Genomic DNA, 22,219 nt, shown 5'->3' with positions numbered 1-22,219 from the left:
GTTCTATAAGTAATCATATGATTACTTCATATGATTTGAACAGCCACATTGAAACAATGTTCTTCTAAGGGCAATCATAAGTGCAAAGCTCTTGCAGAAGCATTAAATAAGGAAAGATAAACCTTTTATTGATCAACCTATCTCTATTGAGCAACACAGCTCTCCTTATATGGAAGATATCACCCAATTAAAAAAACCAAACAACTAAGCACCCCAATATTTCTAGCAGGTAAACATTGCTTAGAATTAACTTAGGCAAGCAGAATTACTTATGCAAGCTCACTTTCTGTCTGAACTCATACAAACTATTGCCTTCAGGAGTTACTCTGATATCATTAATTAGTCTGGTCTCATTCATTTAAAAAAAAAATAGGATTTTTTTCCTTGTTGTAGGCTTCATATTTCTGATTCGTATTAGATTATTTTGCCATAATTCAAAGAACAAGCTGAATTTATGGCATGTACTAACATTATTTTCATGAATGTATAGTAGCCATGGCCATTTTGTTCATCTTCCATTTTCAGTGACCTTGTTCCATTATGGAACTCAGTATAAGCTTGACCTGCTGTAAACACTCAGAAGGAGCATTTTTAGATACATTATGATCTCATACTGAAGTAATTTTTAAAAACAAAATAATTCTAAAAATACTAGACTATTAGAAAATTTCCTAAAATATGTATTATGAAAACAGTAACAAATAGTAGCCACTGATAATATTTATTTGAAAAACATACACGATTTCAAATTTATGAAGCAAAAATTGATACAATGTGAATGAAAAAGAAAATACCCAAGTATGAAAACATTATTAGCAAATCTGTATTTTAGGTAAGAGAGGTCCTGAAACAAATAATTATTTGTATAACATCTAGTTCTGTCACAGACCTCTGGTCTTAAGAAAAAAACCAGATACTGCAACAACACCGTGTTACAGGGCATTAATCTACTGGAAAAGGAAGAGAAAGAGGCATATGCTGTGTTCCAGTTACCACTTCTCAGCATTCCTATTATAACAATACAGATATTAATAACATTCTGATTGTAATAACAGTCTGACTATTAAATGCTTTCAAGTGAAAATACATAACATGTTCATGTAATATGTTCCATTGTTTATTAATTTTTGATTAGTTCAGACATGTGCCTAATAAAGCAACCACATATAATTTTTCAAAATCTTTTGAACAAAAGAATATGATTTCTTTTTTCTGTCCTACCAACATATAAAAAGCTATACTTGCTAAAACTTACAAAAATCAACACGTCTCTAGATTACTACAACTACAAAAATAATTTATATTTAATTTCTATTTATCTTTTTCATCTTATAATTTTACTATTGGGATTTAACGTGTAAAATTAAAGCAGCTAGTTATGACTTTCTTTACAGGTAAAATATTGAACATACGTTTCTGCTATCAAACGCCATATTTAATATTTAATTTCTCCTTCAGATTACCAGTGAATTTTATCTACTAAAAGTTGAGATGCTCCATTTTTCTTCTTTTTGTTCCCTTTTCTTTTATTTCCAATAAAAATTACAGTAACATTTTGCTACAATAATTACAGAAGGCAGTAAACTATTTTGATCTGGATTTAATCCACCTAATTTGAGGCTCATAAATGAGGCACTTATATTGTAACTATACTTTTTTTCGGGAAGTGGTGAGTTGTGAAGGATAGTTCAGATAAGTAAAAATTAATTTTTTCCATATACCCAATTGTGAGGTTATGAAAACCACATTCTTATCTCAAATATTCCATTATAGTACTAAAAGTTAGATGAAACATATCCAAACCATTTTAACAGACTGTGAAAGGGTTGAGACCAATTCCATTCCTTGGAGAAAAAGTTTCTCTTTAGTAAGGATAAGGATGACAGATTAAGCATATAAAGTATTTTACATTTTATTCTGACAATAAAAATAATTTTATTTACTACTCTTATTTTCTAAGAAAAAAAAGTGTTCACATCTTTTTTGAGAGACTCCTAGATTAAATACTTGAGAAAATTTTAACTATAAAAGCCCTTTGTTTCTAAGGAGAAACAGAAATTCTAAGCCCTAAGTTGCATTACTTAAAATATTGCAGTGCATTTCTCACACACAGAATTGCATAGCATTTTTGCACAGTGTCTCATACATCATCGAAATAACCCTGTACATGAAATTGCTTTCACCTTCTGAGACAATAGGGAAAATCTTGCTTTAAAATTAGAAGACAGGACAAAAACAGTTGCATCCTTTTTTCATGTTTGATTATATCAGATGAAAGAAACTTGGAGGATGATCTATTTTGTCAAGGTTACATTTTAGAAGTTGAGACCCCCATTAGCCAGCAACTGAATTAGAGAAATTACATTATTTTAATAGAAACCAAGAACCAATAGGGAACAAATTCTGGGTGACCTACCATTTATTGAAGTGAACTCTGAGCTGACTAACGGCATTTCCATTAGTTGTGCACTGCTACACGGCCTGATAGAATAAAGTCATATTCTCAGGGCTAGAGGTTATTTACTTATTGTTATTTATATCCATGTTTTAGTAGTATGTTTCACAGTTTGAAGTTAATTTCAAAAGTCAAGGGGTTGTTTTGTTGGTGGTTTTTTTGTGCTTTTTTAAAATGGCTGGCTCTTTCATTTCATATATAAACACATGTACAGTACATATAAACACATGTACACAACAGTGACTTGGTGTTACATTCCACTGTAGTGTCCCATGTCTAAAATTGTGGTCATCCAGTAGAACTGCCTATTAGTCCTTGAAATAGGTGTTGGTTCTCTGTGACTTAGTGTTGTGACAGGACTCTCATTGAAAACTTCACGGAAGGGCAAGTGAAAAGAACCTTCAGTATTCTCTTGTTTATAGGTCTTGATCCAGAAAGCTTCTAACACATTAAACCCCCATTTGGTGAGACATTTAACTTAAAAATTATGTGAACAGATTGCCAAACTTAGAAAAACTTATATGGCATAGGTATCTCAGGTGGAGGGAAAGATAGCTCAAGAGAGAGCATAACTTACTGGTCTAGAGAATGCCAGACTGGCAGAAGAACACCTTGACAGCAGCAGAGAAGGACTTGGGAGTTCTTGTGGATGAAGGGCTGGACTTCAGCGAACAACGTGCACACATAGCCCAGAAGGCAAATCACATCCTTGGCGGCATCAAAAGCAGTGTGGCCAGAAGGTCGAGGGATGTGATTCTCCTTCTCTACCCTCATGAGATGCCACCTGGAGTGCTGCATCCCCAGCTCTGGAGTCCTCAGCCCAAGAAATGCATGGACCTGTTAGACTGGATCCAGAGAATGGCCATGAAAAGGATCGGAGGGCTGGAACACCTCTCCTATGAAGACAGGCTGAGAGACATGGTTTGGTCCAGCATGGAGAAGACTCCTGGAAGGATTCATTGCATCTTTCCAGTGCTTAAAGGAGGGATATAAAAAGGACAAACAAAAAGGAAAAAAAAAAAGTAGGGTTATAAAAATGAGACAAGCAAAACAGTGTGATTGGCTTGTGAGGTTTTCTTTCCAAAGTAATTATGACATGAATATATGAAAGCACACAAAGATAACTTTATATTGCTCTTTGCAATATAATATCTTGACTTTCTTGCTCTTTCTTTCCACTTTTTTCTTGGTTTAGCACTCTTTTTTTCCCCTGAATACTGTACATTTAAGTAGCTTTCTGGTTGTATTTTATGTTCATATTACTATTTTGCAAGCCAATTCTAGGTAAGACAGAATACTAAACATCACTAGTGTTTCTTTTATTGAACAACTTTCTACTCTACAAACTTTCATAAAGTTGTTTAACTTTAACGTTTGATATTTGGGCATTTTTTCAATTCTCTTTTCTGAGTCAACAAGATTAATATTTTCCTATAAATGCTTTTAGCTTTACTTGACATTGTTAGTTTTTTTGTTTTAGACTTTTAATAGTTTTTACCACCATGGCATCCAAATACTTGACAAATGCACGTGGATTTAATCCCAGATCAAGGCTTCCATTCTCCAGATGGAAGCTGGGACTATGCTCCAGACCTCTCCAAAAGTGCTCATTGTTCAGTTTCCATCAGAATAAATGCTTTTAGAGATTCAAGAATTAAACAGCCAATTTAATCACTTTTCAAAAAACATGTACACACAGGAGGAAATATGTTAAAAGACTTCCAGCTGAATTTAGTTTGAAGATTCCAGAATTGCAACATGCAGAACAATACTGCAGGAAGAACAAATGATTCTTTCAGAGTCAGAATATATATATAGTTAAAAACTGGCAGGAGTCCATATGCCATTAGATGTGTTTATACTGAGAAAAGGAAAAATAAAGACAACAAAAAGAGAATGTGGCTTGAAAAACCACCTCTCTCTGCAGAAAACATTGCCCACAAATCAGAGCTGATTAACAAGGTCAGGAGTCTTTTCATTGCCTTTCTTGCAAGCCACTGAATAACAGCTGAGCTATTTTACATCCTAAAATCTCTGGCAGCTCTATCTATTCAACTAGTAATCCTCAAAAAGAAAAATGGCTATTGGATAGTCATGGCACATCCATGGCCATTCTTTGTTCTTCTTGTTTCTATGACATATCTAAAAATTTGTGGCTGTCATGAAGACATGATACACACTACACAAGCTCTATGTGTATTGCTCTTTTTTTTTTCTCTTTTAAAGTTTGTGGTCAAGTATTAGGATGATAAAAATTCAAATTATTTCCTTCAAAAATATTTAGAGGATGCATTTTTAATACATTTTCCATAAGCACTGAAATTCATAGAGTATCTGAAGTCAGAAGGGAACTGACCGAGTCAGATCAGCAAATGAGCAAAACTGTCTTGTGATTGAGAATCATCTGCTTTTCCTTCTTAGTGTACCATACTTGACTGGGGCTTGGGTGGGTCTGAGGATGGCTTTGACTAATCTTGTCTCACCTGTTGCTACAATCTTATCTCTTTGTCAGCTGCAGCTCTGAGGACAAAAATAAGAACCTTCCCTCTCTCTCTCCAGAAGCCACATGTTTCCTGCATATTCCACATTGGTGGTCTCCACTTTTCTTTAGTGCAATCTCTCCCTCTGTTTTTTGGTTTTTTTTTCCCATGTACTTTATGGTTCGGACTCTTGCCTCTGCAGCATCTCTGGATAGTCCAGACCAGTCAACTGCTCTCGTCCTTGGGGCTGTGCTGCTTATCCACATACACCCACCATTCCTACTCCTTGTGACTGTGGATGCAGTTAGACCACAGCTGAGAGGCCATTCTTGCTGCAGAACTTACCCTTCCTCTAGTCCAATGCCTGGACAATATCATCATGTCTTTAAAGCTCTGACAGGTCCTTGGCCTTGAATACCAAGGACATCACCAACTACTAATGGGGTATAAGGCCTTTTATTCAAAATCTTGTTATTGACAAAAAGAAATGCATGACTTTTATGGAACCAGGATTTATTGTTAATATAATTAATGTTTTTTCAGTCCAGTCAATACAACAATCAACTGCTATTATTAGTCCAGTTTCAATGCCAGTTGCCCATATAAAAATCAATACAGAAAATTCTTATTCATAGTACAATTCAAATAGTTCTACCATAATATCTTCTTACCATCTTTCTCTTTTACTCTGGTATTGTGGTTACCCTTCCAACATTCTTTAGGAACTTGCTTGAAAATTTTAGGTTTCCCAGATGATTTTACCTATTAGAAGGGAAGGATACAACAACTTGATGCTTTGCAGTTCTCAGAAGAAGCATGGTGCCTATGACAAATGTGGCTGCCTCTCCATGGGCCTCTGGAATTAATCTTCTCCCTTGACATAAAAGGCTTTCCTCCCCACTGCTGGGAACTTTCAGGCCATCATCCCTAGCCAGCTGATTGTAATCCCTGAGCTAACGGCAGTCATGTGATCATCATAGTTCCAACCAGCTTAAGGCTTCTAAGGTTGCCCTGTCACTGTGCTATTGAATGTCTAAGGAGAGTAGCAAAAATGTACACTACTTGCAAGGAAAAGACAACATCAACTAACAAACCCCATTTGAATGAAAAATATATAAATGCATACTATGAAATTGCAGATGTCTTAATTTAATTTATTTGAAGTTTAAGTTGGTTAGGAAGTCAAAAGAATTGCCAATTTCTGAGAACTGCCAAAAAAATACTTTGCTCTTTGTTTTCCTTTTAATGGAGTAACATAAATTGTTTTTTTCATGACCAGTACCTTTTCCCTTATCTCAAAACACTCCTGTTCTTTAGAAAATAATTAGCTATTGAGCTGTAGTTGAACCTGAAGAGTCCTAAGATGATTGACTTAATTTTGTGACTCAGGCATAATTGTACTTTTCCATGTACACCTTTCCATATGCAGCCCTTTTTTAGGAAAAAAACTGGAAGGTCATAGAAAAAATTATGGTAAAATATAAGTATCACCACCTTCAGCAAAATACATCTCAAGGATTTTGTGATTCACTCAGTGATACAGTTTTTCTTGTTGACTGTTAATGTCCCTTCTATAATGCTCTTCTTTTTTAATGTCACAGAATCATGGAATCACAAAATACTGAATTGGAAGGGACCCCCAGGAATCATCAAGTCCAACTCCTGGTCCTGCACAGCACTATCCCCAAGAGTTACACCATGTGCCTGAGAGCATTTTCCAAATGCTTCTTGAACTTTATCAGGCTGGTCCTGTGACCACTACCCTGGGTAGCCTGTTCCAGTCCCCAACCACCCTCTGAGTAAAGAATTTTTCTAATATCCAACCTGAACATCTGACAAGGGCCCTTCTCTGGGATCCTGTCACTGGTCAGGAGAGTGAGCAGATCAATATCTGCCCCTCCTCTTCTCCTCAGGAAAGTTGGAGACTGCAACAAGGTCTCCCTGCAGTGTTCTCCAGGCTGAACAGATGCAGTGACCTCAGCCACTCCTGATAAAGCTTTCTTTCAAGGCTCTTTACCATTCTTCTTGCCTTTGTTTGAACACTGTAATAGTTTAATAACTTTCTTCTATTTTGGTGCCCACACCTGCACACAGTGCTCCATTGAGGTGAAGCCGCTCCAGTGCAGAGCAGACCAGGACAATTCCCTCCCTTGTTTGGCTGGCAATGCTGTGCCTGATGCACCCCGGGACACAGCTGGCCCTCCTGGCTGCCAGGGCACTGCTGACTCATATATGTCTGTATTTGCTCATATGTGTATGTATTTACTGTAGGTGAATAAATTAAAAAAAAAATCTGCAAGTCTTAGAATGTTATAACAGTCAATCTTATGTGAAAAGAGGGATCCATTTTACTAGGATATTTCTCTGCAGAAACAGCTTTGATACAAATAATTTATTTTACAGTTTCTTTTCACTGTAAATAACACTCTGCTTCCCAGTCTCTTATACCAGAGCGAAGGAGCAGAGCGGTGTGAAACATTCATTTTACACCTAGAACTTGTGGAAATGGAGCCTGATTTTTGAATTAAAATACGTTGGGAAAATTCCTACAATAAAAAGAAAAACTCGTGTAGGCAGGTGATAGTATCAAGGCACATGTTTTACCACCAAATTCTTTAGTATTTCCTGGATTTGGGAACACACAGCACTCCTGATTCCTGATCTGGAAACACACAGAACTCCTGATTTCAGTTCTGTGGTGGTGTGTCTGTATGCAGTCATGCATTATGATATTGTACCTCATCATAGCTGAAATATAATATGACACATGTATTTACTTATAATCAATATGTAGAATAAGTACCCACTTTTGAATGCTTGCTAGAACAAGTTTTGTTAAAGGTCCAGAGGAGGACCATGAAAAACATCAGAGCACTGGAAGCTGGAACATCTCTCCTATGGATAGAGGCTGAGATAATTTGGGTTGTTCATTCTGGAAAAGACAAGGCTCCTGAGATACTTAGAGGGAACTTATAAGAAGGAGAGAGACTTTATCATGGTCAGAAGTAACAAGAAAAGGGGCAATTCTTTTAAACTGAGAGAAGGTACATTTAGGTTTGACATAGGGAAGAAATTTTGCTATGGTGGGGAATGAGACACTGCAACAAGTTACTGAGAGAATCCACGGATTCCCCATCACTGGAAATGTTCAGTGAGGTTGAAAGGACTTTGAACAGGGAAAGGTATCCTGGCCTCGCAGGATACCTTTCAGGGTATACCTTTCCCTGTAGGTGGGGTTAAACTAGACGATCTTTCAAAATTCATTCCAACCCAAACTGCTCTGTGATTCTATGAATTTAACCCACTTAAAGTAGAGTTATTTGAAACTTCCTATACTGAACCTATTTAAACTGAATCCTTGCTTTTTTTATGGACTTGTCACCCTGAATATTCTGCTTCAGTGAAGAAACAGACTTGCATTCGATACAAGCAAACCCTCAACTCTGTATATATAATGCATAATTTACACAGTAAATACAGATATTTAGGAAGAGCAACAGCCTAAATATATGAACAAATGAAGATAAGAGTTTATGTGTAAAAGTATCTCCACTAATGCATCTAGAATCTAGACAAATAAACAAATTTTAAAAAGTTAGTGTATTTGGCTGTTCCTCCTGATCAGAGTTCCTTGCAGAGAACTGAATTCCCTTGCTTGTTCATCTTTGTTGACCTGAAGATTCAGACTGACAACCAAATTGCTTCCTGTCATCTAGGCTTTGATAACTGTTGTGTCTCTTCTTAAGAAATGCAAAGTGATACAGTATTGTTTAACACATTCATTGTAGGTCATTGATCACTCTAAAGTATCTAAAAAAACCCCAAACAAACAAAAAAAAAAAAAAACAACCAAACAAAAAAACACCAAAACAAAAAAAAACCCCAAAAATACCACAACAAAATTAGAGTATTCACATAAGCATATGCCCTTTAAAAATATACCTTTAATTTACTACATTAAATGAAGTTCCCTAAATGAGATGGACTGAAAAACTGGAAGGACCACTGTCCAAAACCTTTTGGGTGTGAGTATGGGGGAAGGGACAGGTGAGGCCTTGCTCTGGTAAGGCAATGCCCTGCTCTGCACACCCCACCTTCCCAAGCCTGTACCCCAACCCTGCAGTGCCTACCAATCCCCAACATAGCAGAGGAAATACTCCACACCTGCCTCTGGAGCCGCAGTCTATTACTAGAGAGACCAAATAAGTAGAAGTCCCACCTGGGGGTGGGGCTCAGGAAAGCCAAAGGGTACTTAAAGCAAGACTGGAGGAAAACCTATGTTTCTACTTTACCTCCTCTTGGGATTTCTATCAGCAGAACACCACTGGAACCAGGAGTGGTAGCTATATTTGTTCGTATCTAAATTTTTTCTGTCTTACAGCCCAAGTTCTTGGGTACACTGGATTATTGTCTGAGGAGGACATACATGCAAGAATAGTTAGTGATGGAATACCTTTGTATTTAAAGCAAATTATTGTGTAGGCACTATGAAGGTGGGATTCAGATCTCAAATGCTTTTCATGTTCTTAGAGTTCCACATCAATTTTCTTGTGAAGAAAGTGCTCACAAAACACCTAGAAGTATTGTGATGACAGTGCAGTGGAACAGTTCCATAGAAGCACTGTTATAAAGACTGAGCAATAAATAATTTTAAAGTGAAACCATGTTAAATTACCTGGGAAATAAAATAGGTATTTTTTTAATATAAGCAATTAAATAATTCAGCAGTTGATTTTTCAGCTTTAGTGCTCTTTTCATGTTGCATGTAGAAAACCACGTATAATTGTTATTCCTAAGCAGTTATATTTTTGTCAGGAGGATGTGAAAGTACAACTTCAGTTTCTAAATGTTTATTTAAATAAAGGGATGGTTTACTTGCCTATTACTACTGGACTTTAGACAAATAAGAAAATTAACAACAAACAGTTTGAATGGTAAGGCACCAAAACCATCTCAGAACAAGTTCATAAATAATTTGAACATGGATGACACTTTAATAATAAAAGCAAAATGGCAAGTACCAGAAAACAGTAGGAAAGAGAAATGTAAGGAATTAGGACTGCAAACCTAAAATAATTTGTGTGATCTTTCTTTATATAAAAAATAATGCATCTTTCTGTGCATAGTTGTTATACATTTTGCAAAGTGTTCTACAAATTTATAATTGTATTCCTGCAATGTATTTAAAACATTGAGACACTGAATGCAAACTAAATATATAGCTATCAGATCAGCTATAGATATTTGCACCTGCTGTGCAATGTGATAAATGACAGTTTCAGAAGAAAACTCTCTCTTCCAGCTTTTAAGATTTTTTTCTAAGTTCAGCAATTATCCAACTTTAAAAAGTATTCAGATTGTTTTAGCCTCTGTCTTATGTCTGCAGCCAGATGGGAATGTACCTGTGTGTGAACCAGAGACCAGCAATTGATGAAAACTTTTGCAATCTGGAAAGATGAGGTTTTCCTCCATGAAACAGGAATAAAATTTTCTTCCTTTGAAGAGCATCCCAATGTATAAGAAAATGCTGTAGGAGGTATAGGGAGCGAGAGGGAATATGAAATATTTGGGAATGACTGTGGAATGTAAGTTATGAGCTAAAGACATAAAAAGAAGGAATGCATCATTGTGATTTAGAGAAATGAAGACGGCCATCTTTAAAAGATGATAGGTCCTGAAGGCTGATAGAGTTTGATATATTACACAAATAGCCTACTCATATTGAATTACAATGAACATTAGGGATGAGTCAACCTAATTATTTGCCCAAGAAAATTAATGTTTGTAGGAGAGTACACACAGAATTATGTTTCTAATGACTAATGAGCTTGAGGCTGCTGTAGCCCTATTCATTTGAGGAATTTTGAATTCATGGTACTTCACTTTCGATTTCTGCAATATTACAAAAACAAATCCACTTTCATATGAAAATGTCAGGTTTCTCTACCCTTTCTTCATTTTAAAAAGTGAGTTGGAGAAAAACAAACACAGAGTCTAAAACGCTGAATGCCTGAGTAGCACTTCCTTATCTAAATACAAGGAAAATGGTAAGGGGAAAAGAAATGTCTAAATCACTGTCATTAAGAAAACCTAAAAAGTTAAAGCTGTGCTCGCTCCCTCTGCTGAATTTTTTTTCTTCTTATTTAATTTCTTGACTCTGACTATTGTGCATGTTTGTTTCTAGAAAATTATTTTTTCATGTAGTTTGAAGTATCCTGATCTTGTAGAAAAAAAAATCACACAGCTAAAGCATGAAGTAGGGCTAATGCTTCATTTAATTGCTCAGTGTTCTACTTGCTAGAACATGAAGGCGGGATTGATCCATGAAGCAATTACAAATAATTACTCCTTGGTTTCTAAGGCTAATGAGACCAAGATTCTTCTGTAAAAATAAATGTACTTGAATTATTACCTGTTTTCCTCAATAGGGCATAACTGACAACTGCTCTTCAATCTGCCCTTGTTCTACCTTACTTTTTCTGGGAACTGGGGAATTTGTTTCAAAAATTAATGCAATAACAAATTAACAAAACTTACCTAAACTAAAATTAAAATAAAATAGTAAATTCTCAGAAACCATGTACTTACAGATCTAGTTGATGCAGCAGCTGCACAAATGCTACGGGTAGAAGAAGGAAATTAGCAGGTTAAAGAGGAAGTTCCTTTACCTGCACTTTTGTAATGTTAATGTGGGAATGGAATCACCAATGGAATATCCAATGGTTATTGGATTTATATTCATATGAATACCAATCAGTAAACTGGTTATGTGCTTTAACAATAGCCTGTGTATTTAGATTTCAAAATGGTTTTTCATTATGATTTTAAGCTCCCATTTTTAAAGTTTATTTTAAATTAATTGTATCTCCTAATAGTCCTATGACATGTGAAATTATTATACAATTTTTGAGTGGTATAAGAGATCTGCATGAGAAATAACTGCCTAATGATTTCATTGTCTGACCTGAAAATAAAACTTGCTAGAATAAAACTAGTAAGAAAAAACTGCTGTGAATACCATAGCAATTTCCAGGGCTAGTTGGAAAATAATGAGATGTGGTCAAGAAGAGCTGATAGTCTGTTTTTCTCAATGTATATTTCTGGGGGGTTGACCCAGCATTGTTATTTATTTATACATATTACATGAAGATAACTACACTGAGATACTGGAAGGATACAACTTCAGAGAAACAGAAAAGAAACGCTGTATTTTAAGCAATGTATAATTCAGTTCAGCTTGAGATTTAAAAAAAAAAAACAAACCAAAAAAAAACCAACAAAACAAAAACCACTCAGAAGAAGAAAAGGGTTTTAAGAAAATTATTTATAACACAACAGGAATCAGGGCAGAAATTTCAAAATACCCTATGCCAAGTATTTGTATTTAGCTAATAAAATTACTGTAGAATGCAATTAAGAAGCCTAACTGTATGGCAACAATATGACAAATAAACTAGAAAATTGTAAAATACTAAAAACATTTTACTCTAATAATTTTGAATAGATTTAAGGTTAGATAAACTGATTATTCTGTGTGCTGCATGAATTGTTTTGTCAAAATACCTGTGACCATAGGAACAAATTCAGTTTCATCTACATAAAGAGTCTTTTTTTATCTACAGGGAAAACAACATCTAGAATGAGTACTTATGAGGAATTTTAAAAGATTGAAACTGTGTATGAGACTTTGTGTCTGTAAATATTTTTTTAGGGGAGCAGAAATGTACTTTGCACATGGTTTTGCTGCAACTTAAGTTGAAAAAGACTACCATCTCAGGAGACTTGGAAATACCTTGACTGTCAATCTGTGACTGCTTTAAACAGAAATATACCTGTCTCATCTACACTCCCTAAGAGACTCAGTGCAGTATGCACATCCAGTCATGACATCATTGAATTTTAAATAAACAATTGAGCAGAAATTTCCTAGCAGGTATAGAAACTTTCCTTAACATGAAGTGAAATGAATGGTAGTATACATTTTCTCAATAGTTTAATGTTTAAACTATTTACTCAAGGAGAATAATTCCTGATTAGTAAATCTGAGTTTGGTAGTTCAGATAAACAACTCCTGCATTCTGAGGGGATATTCCTGAAAACTATTTCTGGGGTTTTACCTCAGTGGAACAACCTGGAACCTTGGTCTGCATTTTTCAAGTAAACATGAAACTATATAAATACATGGCATCGGTCTAAAGGGAAAGATAGGTGTAAATGTGCAAATGCATGAGCAAAAAAACATATTTAGGCAAGAAATTTCACTTTTGTGAATGCTTTTTTACTGCTAGAATGATAATTATTAGACACTGAACTGCCATCTTCTGTGTGATATCTGATGAATTAATATGATAATTCACTTTCTGTAGTTTAAAAAGGAACTGAACAGGTACTTCCATTTTGTGAAATTTTAACCTTACAGTGTTCACTACAAGTCTCTAAGTCTGAATTGTTCCATATCTTACATTATTCTTTCAGCCGCCTTTGTCTACCAACTCATCTAACCATGACTGTGAAGTACAATCTTTCTGACATAAAAGGATGTTCCAGCATTTTTTCTGACAGGAGTATCCTTTCTGAATCTGTCAAGTTCATACTATTTTATGTTCCTTTCCAGTGTTTCTGTAAATACATAGTCTGTTATGTCTTATAAACCAGCAACTGTTTCCATAGAAACTAATGAATTTAGTACTATACTTAAAATGTTTCACATGCTGGAGGAGCCCTTGTACCTTTGATATTGCCCACATTATTTCACAGCCTGAAATAAATACACACATAATAATTATAATACTAATATTACAGTTGTTCTCATTGAATGGGGCAAGTAATAAAAGAAACCACAGTCAAAAGTGACAAAAAAAGGTGTTACTTAAAATTTGTACCCTTGCTTGTTAATTAATTGAAAATATTTAATTCTGTCACTTTTTCGTGAAATCTTAATTGACTTACTTTGGAGCAATTTTTTTTGAAGGGAATATACAAGTGATTTGGATGAGACAGGAAGATGGAACTTAGACAAACCATCTAAATATTTATATGTTTTATAATAAATATTTCATTTTAAGATGACTAAGAATACCTCAGTTCCCTTACAAATGGTGATTTTACATATTCCAGGAAAAAAAAAAAGCTACATATTTTTATAGCAATCAATTTAAAACAAAATCAAAGTTATACAATATATATAGTTAATTAAATGAATAATATATGCTAATTAAATAATAATATATGTTATATATTTTTTATATAATAAGAATTTCTATGTTATATAAAATATAGTTTATATTTATGAAGGGTTTTTTTTAAGAATGTGGGTTTTGTCTTTTTGATTATATGTGATAATAGCATTGTTCTTTTTCCACAGAGTTGAACTCAGAGGTGTGTTCTAGAATTGGCTTTTATTAGCATACTTAGGCTACTCATCTGTGAATAAATCTTGAACTTAAAAAAAAATGTACAAATACCTTATCCTAATACTTAAATCACAGGAAACAGCTATATTTACAAACTCTTTTCAACTGAAGTCAAATTTGAAATGAACTCTACTTTTTCTTTTCTATTTTATGATTTTTTTTTTTTTGTCTGGGAACTGGTTTTGTTCTGGATTTATCATTTTGCTAAGTCTTCAAAAATAAAAGCAGTTTTGATTTTTCCTGTTTTTCAGGCCAATTGGAACTATTATATTTGAAGAGCACTTGCTTAAAGTAAGGTTTTGTTTGCCAGGACATCAAACATCTTTTCCATTTCCTTTAATTGCTTTCTCCATGTGAAATGGCTTATTACACTAAATTCAGTATTTTTCTTGTTGAAACATCTAACACAATGATTTTTCTTTCCACCTATTTACAATTTTTGTGTAATTCAAAATTACTTAGAAGTAATTTGTAACCTGAAGAAAAAAATAGGGGTTTGTGTTTGGTTTGTTTGGGTTTTTATGATAATCTTTTTGCTCTCAAATAAGGCGGGAAAAATGATATAGAGAAGAATCTACGTATTTGTAATATATAAAGATCAATCTAAGTGAATATAAGACTTTTTAAGACCTTTTTTTAATTTGTCATACACAAGAAAGCATATGGGACCTTCATAAAATGTGGGCATTCTGCCAGATTTGTGAAAACAATGTTTTATTACCTAGAAAGTTTAAACTTATTTCTGAGATGAGGGAAGGTAAAAAAAAAAAAGTGATGAATAGTACTTCTCTTAGAAATTGCTCACACATGTACAAGATTGAACAGAGGAATCTATTCTGTACTTTGGATTTCAAAGCCAAACAAAATTAGAACATCACTAGATTGTTATAGTTCATTTAATTATGTAGGAGATAGGTTGGCACAGCAGCATTTCTATTATCTTATTCATTCATGTTCTTAGAGTCCCAGAAAATGGTTTTATAATCATGTCATAAAAAATATGCTGTTTTCTAAGACAGCAACAAAGAAGAAACTTATTCAGCTTCAGATCTATATATCCAAATCTCACTTTTCTAGAATTCAGACATGAACAAGGCACTGAAGTTCCCTTTCAGAATCAGTGGTGCTCTCTTCAGCACCGTCAGTAGTCTGGAGACATATTGAGTTGAAACTGTGAATTTTAGACTAAAGTGGGACATTTTAAAGATGGTTTCATGCCTTTGAGAGTTGAATGCCATGTTGCAAAGAGATGATAAAAATCTCCTGAATTCACAGCCGAAAAATAACTAAAAAGCATAGATGTGATGAATAACCTAAATCACACTCCATCTACACTCTTCAGAACAATAGAAAACATGACGACATATCTCAATAACCATTTGCTAACTTGGAAGCACAAGGCAAAACCAATAAAACTGCCACTACACAACATGGCATGCTCTTAAAATTTGTGCTAGAGCACACTTCACCTTGTGGAAATATCAGTAAATGGATAGACATATAAGTGTATGCCAGAGAACATTAAAAAAATATATATATGAGCTACCTTTGTTTCACATGAGGTTTTAAGGGTGGAAAACAAAATAGTTGAATGATTTCCACTGCAGTACTTTTAAAAGGTTACTGGAGAAATCATTCTGAATATAAAGAATTATTAAAAACATACCACTGAATAAATATAAATTTAATTTTGTAACATGACAGCTTCCTCATGGTTTCTGAATTGTTATTGTCATCCCTTATTGTAAGTCTCTTATTCTTTCATTCTCTGAACACTTTGTTGCTTTGCCTGATTATTATCAAGGACAACCAAGGTCATGGAGATGCTAAGCAATTATTCAGTAATTGTAATTCTTCTTGCATCATATCAATAACTTGTTCCTTGGCTTGCACCCAAATAAAGTAAGATCTAAAGATGACTCAAATAGAATACAATAAATTTTTGTTAGTGGTAAAACAAGTAAGGAACTATGGTAAGAAACATTTGTGCCACAAACTCTTTAAATAGTCTTAATATAAAATCTAGTCATAGTGAAACAAAAAGAGGGCTATGCAAAATAAATAAAGAAATTTAATGTATCAAACAAGCACATAAGAAGCTTAGGGTTTGAATGATGAGCTACAACTTATGTAGAATAAAATAGAGTGTAAGTAGAGAAGAAGAAAAAATAAACTACAAGGACCTTAAGTAACTGTGAAAAATGTTTAAAAATAGGTGATACAGAAAAGATCAATGAGTCAGTTATGATGTTCTCATCTCTAGAATATAAGGGTTGGGTTGAGTTGTGACTGGCTAGTAGGATATTAGCATAGACCAAAATAAGATAAGAAGAAATTTCTACATAAACTAGATTGTAAGATGCCTTGGTGAAGCTGTGGCATATAAAGACCTAACTTAAAACACTGTTTTAACTACCAGTGATGATTGCTCAGCTCTTCTTTTTTAATAGGTTTAGGAGTTATATTAGACTTATAAATAAAAGCAAGGGAAAAAAAAAGAACTGAGTAATCAATTAATAACAAGCTTCTTTAGCTTCAACACTGCAGAAAATGAGAAAAAGCCTATGAATATTGAGTTGAATATCTAAATTTGGTAAAAATATACAGAGAGGATAGAGTTGTCAAGATTCATCAAATAGGGATTTGTCAAGAATTGACTGTGTCAAACTAATTTAATTTGGTCTTCTCATTGAAAACCTGGCAGAGTTCATAAAAGAAATAATAAAGCAGATTCACTTTGACTAGTGGAACTTTAGTTTAAAAGACATTTTTATAAAAAAACATACTCATGGAGAAGTTATAATAACCAAGAAGGTGTATGTATAATCAAGAAAATAACTTCACATTTAGGTTATCAAACTGTCTTGCTAGTGGGGATTCACAGGGACCTATGCAGGAATTTGTTTTGTTCAGTATTTTCAGATGTAGTTTTGGTAGAACTGGAGAGTGCACTTAAAACTTTCCAAATGACATGAAACAGTAGGGAGTGCAAGCTCTCTGAATTGTAGTTTTTGAATTCAAAATTGTCTTAGTAATGAAGAAATGGTCTGAAATCAGTGGGTGGAATCTAAAAAGAGGGGAGGAGAGGAGAGACTATTTCAGTTGCAAGAGGCCTGTAATGACCATCTAGCCCAGCTTCCTGAAGGCTTCAGGACTGACAAAAAGTTAAATAATGGGCATTGTCCAAATGCCTGTTTAACACTGATAGGCTTGGGGTATGAACCACATCTCTAGAAAGCTTGTTTCAGGATTTGACAACCTTCTCAGTAAAGACGTTTCCTAACATCTAGTCTGACTCTCCCCTGATTCAGCTTTAGATCTGTCCTTGCAATTGGATCATAGGGAGAAGAGAAAAATACCTCTCTCTCCACTTCCCCTCCTCAGGAAACTGTACAGAGCAAAAACGTAATGTGTTAGCTTCCTTTCCTCCAAATTAGAAAAACACAGAGCCCTCAACCACTCTTTGTGGGACATTTCTTCCAGCGTTCTCATGGTTTGTTACCCTCCTCTTTTGACTGGCTTGTTATACTGCATTTGGTAAACTGCACGATGCAGTTTGCAATATATGTTCCTATTATTCTGTCAATAGAACATTTTTTATATTAAGATACAAAAGATAAATATCTTTCTGTGAATTTTTGTAATTCAAACTTCACAAGTATTTGAAAGTTTATTAGAAAAATTATTAAAAAGTAACTGCAATCAGCATGCATTGCAGGATTTTTGAAACTTAATCAAATTTTCACCTAAATTTATGCAGACCCATTCAACTGAAAACAAGTAAAAATGTCAATCTATCATCAAACTCATATTAGTGATATCAAAGAAATATAAAAATAGATGTTGTATAACACAAGCAAAGAAAATCTACCTGGCTGTCAGTAAGATTGCTGAGGATTTTCTTTGTAATTATAGCATTTACTACTACGTGTTAATTAGTCAATGTTCTTCTTAACTTTTCAAATATTTAGAGAATATTTTAACTTGGTCATAATTCCCTAAAATGCATCTGAAATAATTAGTAATATTCTAGTTTGCAAACTTCGTGCATAGTCACTTTACTAACTTAAGCTGATGAAACTCAGTGGTTTATAGGAGGCTTGCCTTTATGTACTGATTGCCTTTTTCCTATTAAACTCTGGGAATCTATAGTCTATAAATTACAGATTGGAACTACATTAAATTTAATTCAAATCAGCAGACTCATAACAAATGGACTATGTAAATGTTTGAAAAACTCTTGCACAAACTTGGCAAGATGATATTACATTTGTATGTTCTGTACTAAAAAATCCGTCTTTTTTTTTTTTTTTTGTTAGTACTGTTCTTTTTTCAAATTTAGTCCTGTGTTCATTACTGATAAGAATGATTTTTTTTGCATAAAATATTCCATATCATTGATTTTTCAGTGTGTCAGTATTCAGATTTTAGTACAGTATACATTCAGAAATGTGGAGTTCCTTTTTTTGATCAAGTTGTGAGTCCTGAGACTTCCTGAACCAGCTAAGATGGTCATATCCTTGAAATTAGCATTCTTTTTTAAAATTCTCATTTTTACTTTTAGAAAAATACATTAATTTAGAATTAGTTAAGACTTCATTTACACATACTGTTCTACAAAATTCACCTCACGTCAGGATCTCCAAAGAATATGACTAAATCTTACAAAATACTTTCAAGACTTACCTGTCTGTTCACATGGTTAGATTTAAGTTTCACAGGGTCAGAAACCCAGAGTTTCAGAGTAATGTGCCTTTGCTTCTTGCCCAGTTTTGAGGTGTGCATATGTATAGCTATGGAAACAAAAAGGTTGGGTGGGGGGAGGGAGTGGAGAGGAAGAGAGGAAAAAAAAAATAAAATAAACAAACTAGGAGAATACAAACTCAGCTGAAATAGGGAAGAAGGGGATGAGTCAGATACCCAGTTCTGGGACTGAAGTGTTTTTGTCTTACATTACAACAACATTATAATATGGAAGTTACAGTGAGAGCAACCACAGCTGGTGTGAATCTCTAAACTAGTCTAGGTTTCCACTGAATCAATAAGCTGAAAGATATATTCCTCTATATAAATACTTTTAAAAAATTTATTAGTGGCACTACAGCTTGAGCTGTGTGCCTCCATAAGCACCTTAAAAAAAAAAAAGTCATCAGCAATTTTACCCTTAAATTGAAGTTCCCCAGCCATCACACAGGAATCTGGATCAATGGTAATATTGGAGTCAGGGGTCCTTCCTCTCTTCATTGGGTCTTTTCATCATCTCTGCGTGAGATGTTTCTTTTCTCATCTCTTAAATGTTGTAGCTTCTGATGATGATTGTAGCTTCCTTAACTTCTGATTTGAGTCAGCTCCAGAGCTGCTTTCTTCTTAACTAGGTAAACAATAACATATCTAGGTAAAAGTTCACCATTTAAGGCTTCAGCAAATTCAGCTAACAGTGGTAAGCAGGATTAACAACCGTTAAATAAAGTAAACAGGGACTGAACTTGAGGTTCTTTTCATACATAAGCACAGCATTTAGGTTATCATTACAATTTCCATTGTTCTTCTCCAGCTCCTATGAAACATAGTCTTACACAAACTGTATTAAAATTTAAAGGTGAATTGTGAAGAGTGAACATAGAGAGAAAACACTTCTGTGAAACAGGTTCCAATCTGAAAAGCAGTATGGATTTGAAACTCCTACTTGTTAGTCTGAGAAGAAATAATTACTATGCGTCTAAATGCTCCTGTTGAAATTTTACTGAAAGGATGGACAAACACCATCACCACAACATCTTAACTAAAAAGGAGACTGGATTCTGGGTGGGTTCATCTATTGCATTTTACTGGCCATATCCTTGTTGAAGGAGTGAGAACCATAACACAACTTATTTCCTTCCTCCAACAAGGAATACTTATATCTATCACATTGAGCTACTTTCCAACTAAATAGCTCAAACAAAGCTCAAACATACTTTGCACAAAGGCTTAATCATACTATTTTAATGATCCCCTGCACAGGTTAAGGACATGAACTGATCTGAATCAGACTAGCAAAAATAATATTTTCATACAGAATATTTTTCAGGAAAGCTCAGTCTGCTTTAGACTGGGCCATTTTCAGATACTGCAACTCTAGCAAGGACCAAAGTTCCTAAAAAAGGTATGTAAATATTTTCATGCTTAAAAATAATAATAATTGTGTAGAAATCTAGATGACACTATACCCTAGCATATCCATTAAACCTCAGTTAAGTTAAATGGGGGAAAAAAATCACCCTACGTCCTCTAATACTGTAGATTCCAAAACTTTTAAATGAATATTAGATGTTTCTTGTATCTATTACCTGGGTAAGATGGATGCATTCTGGATTGTCAGGCCATCACAACAGTTATTTTTTGAGATTCCTTACAGCCACAATGCAGCCACAAGTTCAATGGCATTTATCACACTCCAGGATTAGAAATACATAGAGGTTAATTCGAAAGACTTTTGAAGTCCAGAGAAGAGATGGTATTTCCTGTGCTTTTTAAATAGGTTTTAATAAGATTTAGGAATCTTTTGTCCATATCACTATAAATACCAGTTCAATTTCCTCACACTGCTTGTAACCTGGTGAAAACATCCTCCTGAAAAAGAGACCAAAATCATATATCGATGTAGAAAATTAAATGTAGTCACAGCAATCTTTGCACACCAGTATACTACAAGAATCTTCAAAAATTGCCCATGAAATACCCACTTGCCTAAAAAATATGAATAAATCTTCAACATTTTAAAGGTCCAACTGAAGTCCTGAACAGTTTTGAGAAGGACATGGGACTTTGATGTATCTAAACCTGAAATATGGAAAGGAAATGCAGATGCCAAGGATCCTTCTATTTGAAAGAAAATGAAAAGGTGTAACCTTCCACATACTTCTAACTTACAGTGTTGTGAAATACCATCTGTCGCTGACATCTAAACATATATATGGAGCTAACAACACAAAGAAGTGTGATACCTATAGTCCCCATCCTGAAATAGTTCCTCATAGTGTGTTTGCCAGAGGGATACCAAGGGCACTATCAGTTAAGAGTGTTTAAGAAAAAGTAACAGAAGTGCTCTTCAGAGACCCTTCCTTCAAAACACCCCAAAAAATCTCAAACTTTCATGAATAAGATTTTTTTTTCAGTTTTCTTATACATAAAATTCTTCTATGGAAAAAAGGAGTTCACTACATTAGTAGACCTTTTTCTGGACTAATACTCTTATTATTAATATTTTTACTGCATAAAATGATACCTCAGTTCTACTTATAAGTAGAGATTCAAGGGGTGAGTTCAGGAACTCAGACACCTACTTATCCACAATTATCTCAGTCCTTGCCTGGCTTCAGAAAATCTCCAACTAACTCTCCAGAATGAATCTGGTTTAGAGGTACATCTTAATGGAATGGATGAAAGCAATAAAGAGCCAGACTCAGGGCCAGAGTTTTGCTTCTAGACCATCTTTTTTTGACATTTTAGACATAGCATAGCAAAATATTTTAACCTTTCATAGTTATTATAATTCATACATTTTTCTTTGGTTTTGTTTTAGGGAAGTTTGACATCATCACTGCAACATGCAGAAAATGTTGTTCCTCATGAAACCATTCTTAAGGGTCAGTCTGAGCAAATAATTATTGTAATTAAGGCAGGTACATAATAGCCATGGTCAGAGACGCTTTTGCCTAGACCAGATTGCTCAGAGTCCCATCCAACCTGGCTTTGAATGCTTACAGAGATGGGGCATTCATACCTTCTCTGGACAACATATTCCAGTGCCTTACCACTCGCACAGTAAAAAACCTCTTGCTAACATCTAAGTCTACCTTCTTCAAGTTGAAAACCATTACCCCTTGTCC

The 22,219-nt window shown here is 34.4% G+C and overlaps 1 long non-coding RNA gene across 1 annotated transcript; it reads right to left on the bottom strand.

The window, feature by feature from the left end:
• Positions 1–1,584: 1,584 nt before the first annotated feature.
• Positions 1,585–21,374, bottom strand: LOC135295356 (uncharacterized). Its single transcript, XR_010357419.1, has 7 exons — positions 20,678–21,374; positions 19,511–19,719; positions 19,035–19,141; positions 11,524–11,554; positions 9,228–9,346; positions 5,607–5,697; positions 1,585–3,430 (listed from the first exon to the last, which is right to left on the bottom strand). It is a non-coding gene; the product is annotated as an uncharacterized LOC135295356 (long non-coding RNA).
• Positions 21,375–22,219: the final 845 nt, after the last annotated feature.

The sequence above is a fragment of the Passer domesticus genome, chromosome 2, assembly GCF_036417665.1.
Source record: "Passer domesticus isolate bPasDom1 chromosome 2, bPasDom1.hap1, whole genome shotgun sequence".
Lineage (NCBI taxonomy): Eukaryota > Metazoa > Chordata > Aves > Passeriformes > Passeridae > Passer > Passer domesticus.
The sequence above is the reverse complement of the archived record's forward strand: the minus strand, read 5'-3'. Positions and strand labels throughout refer to the sequence as shown.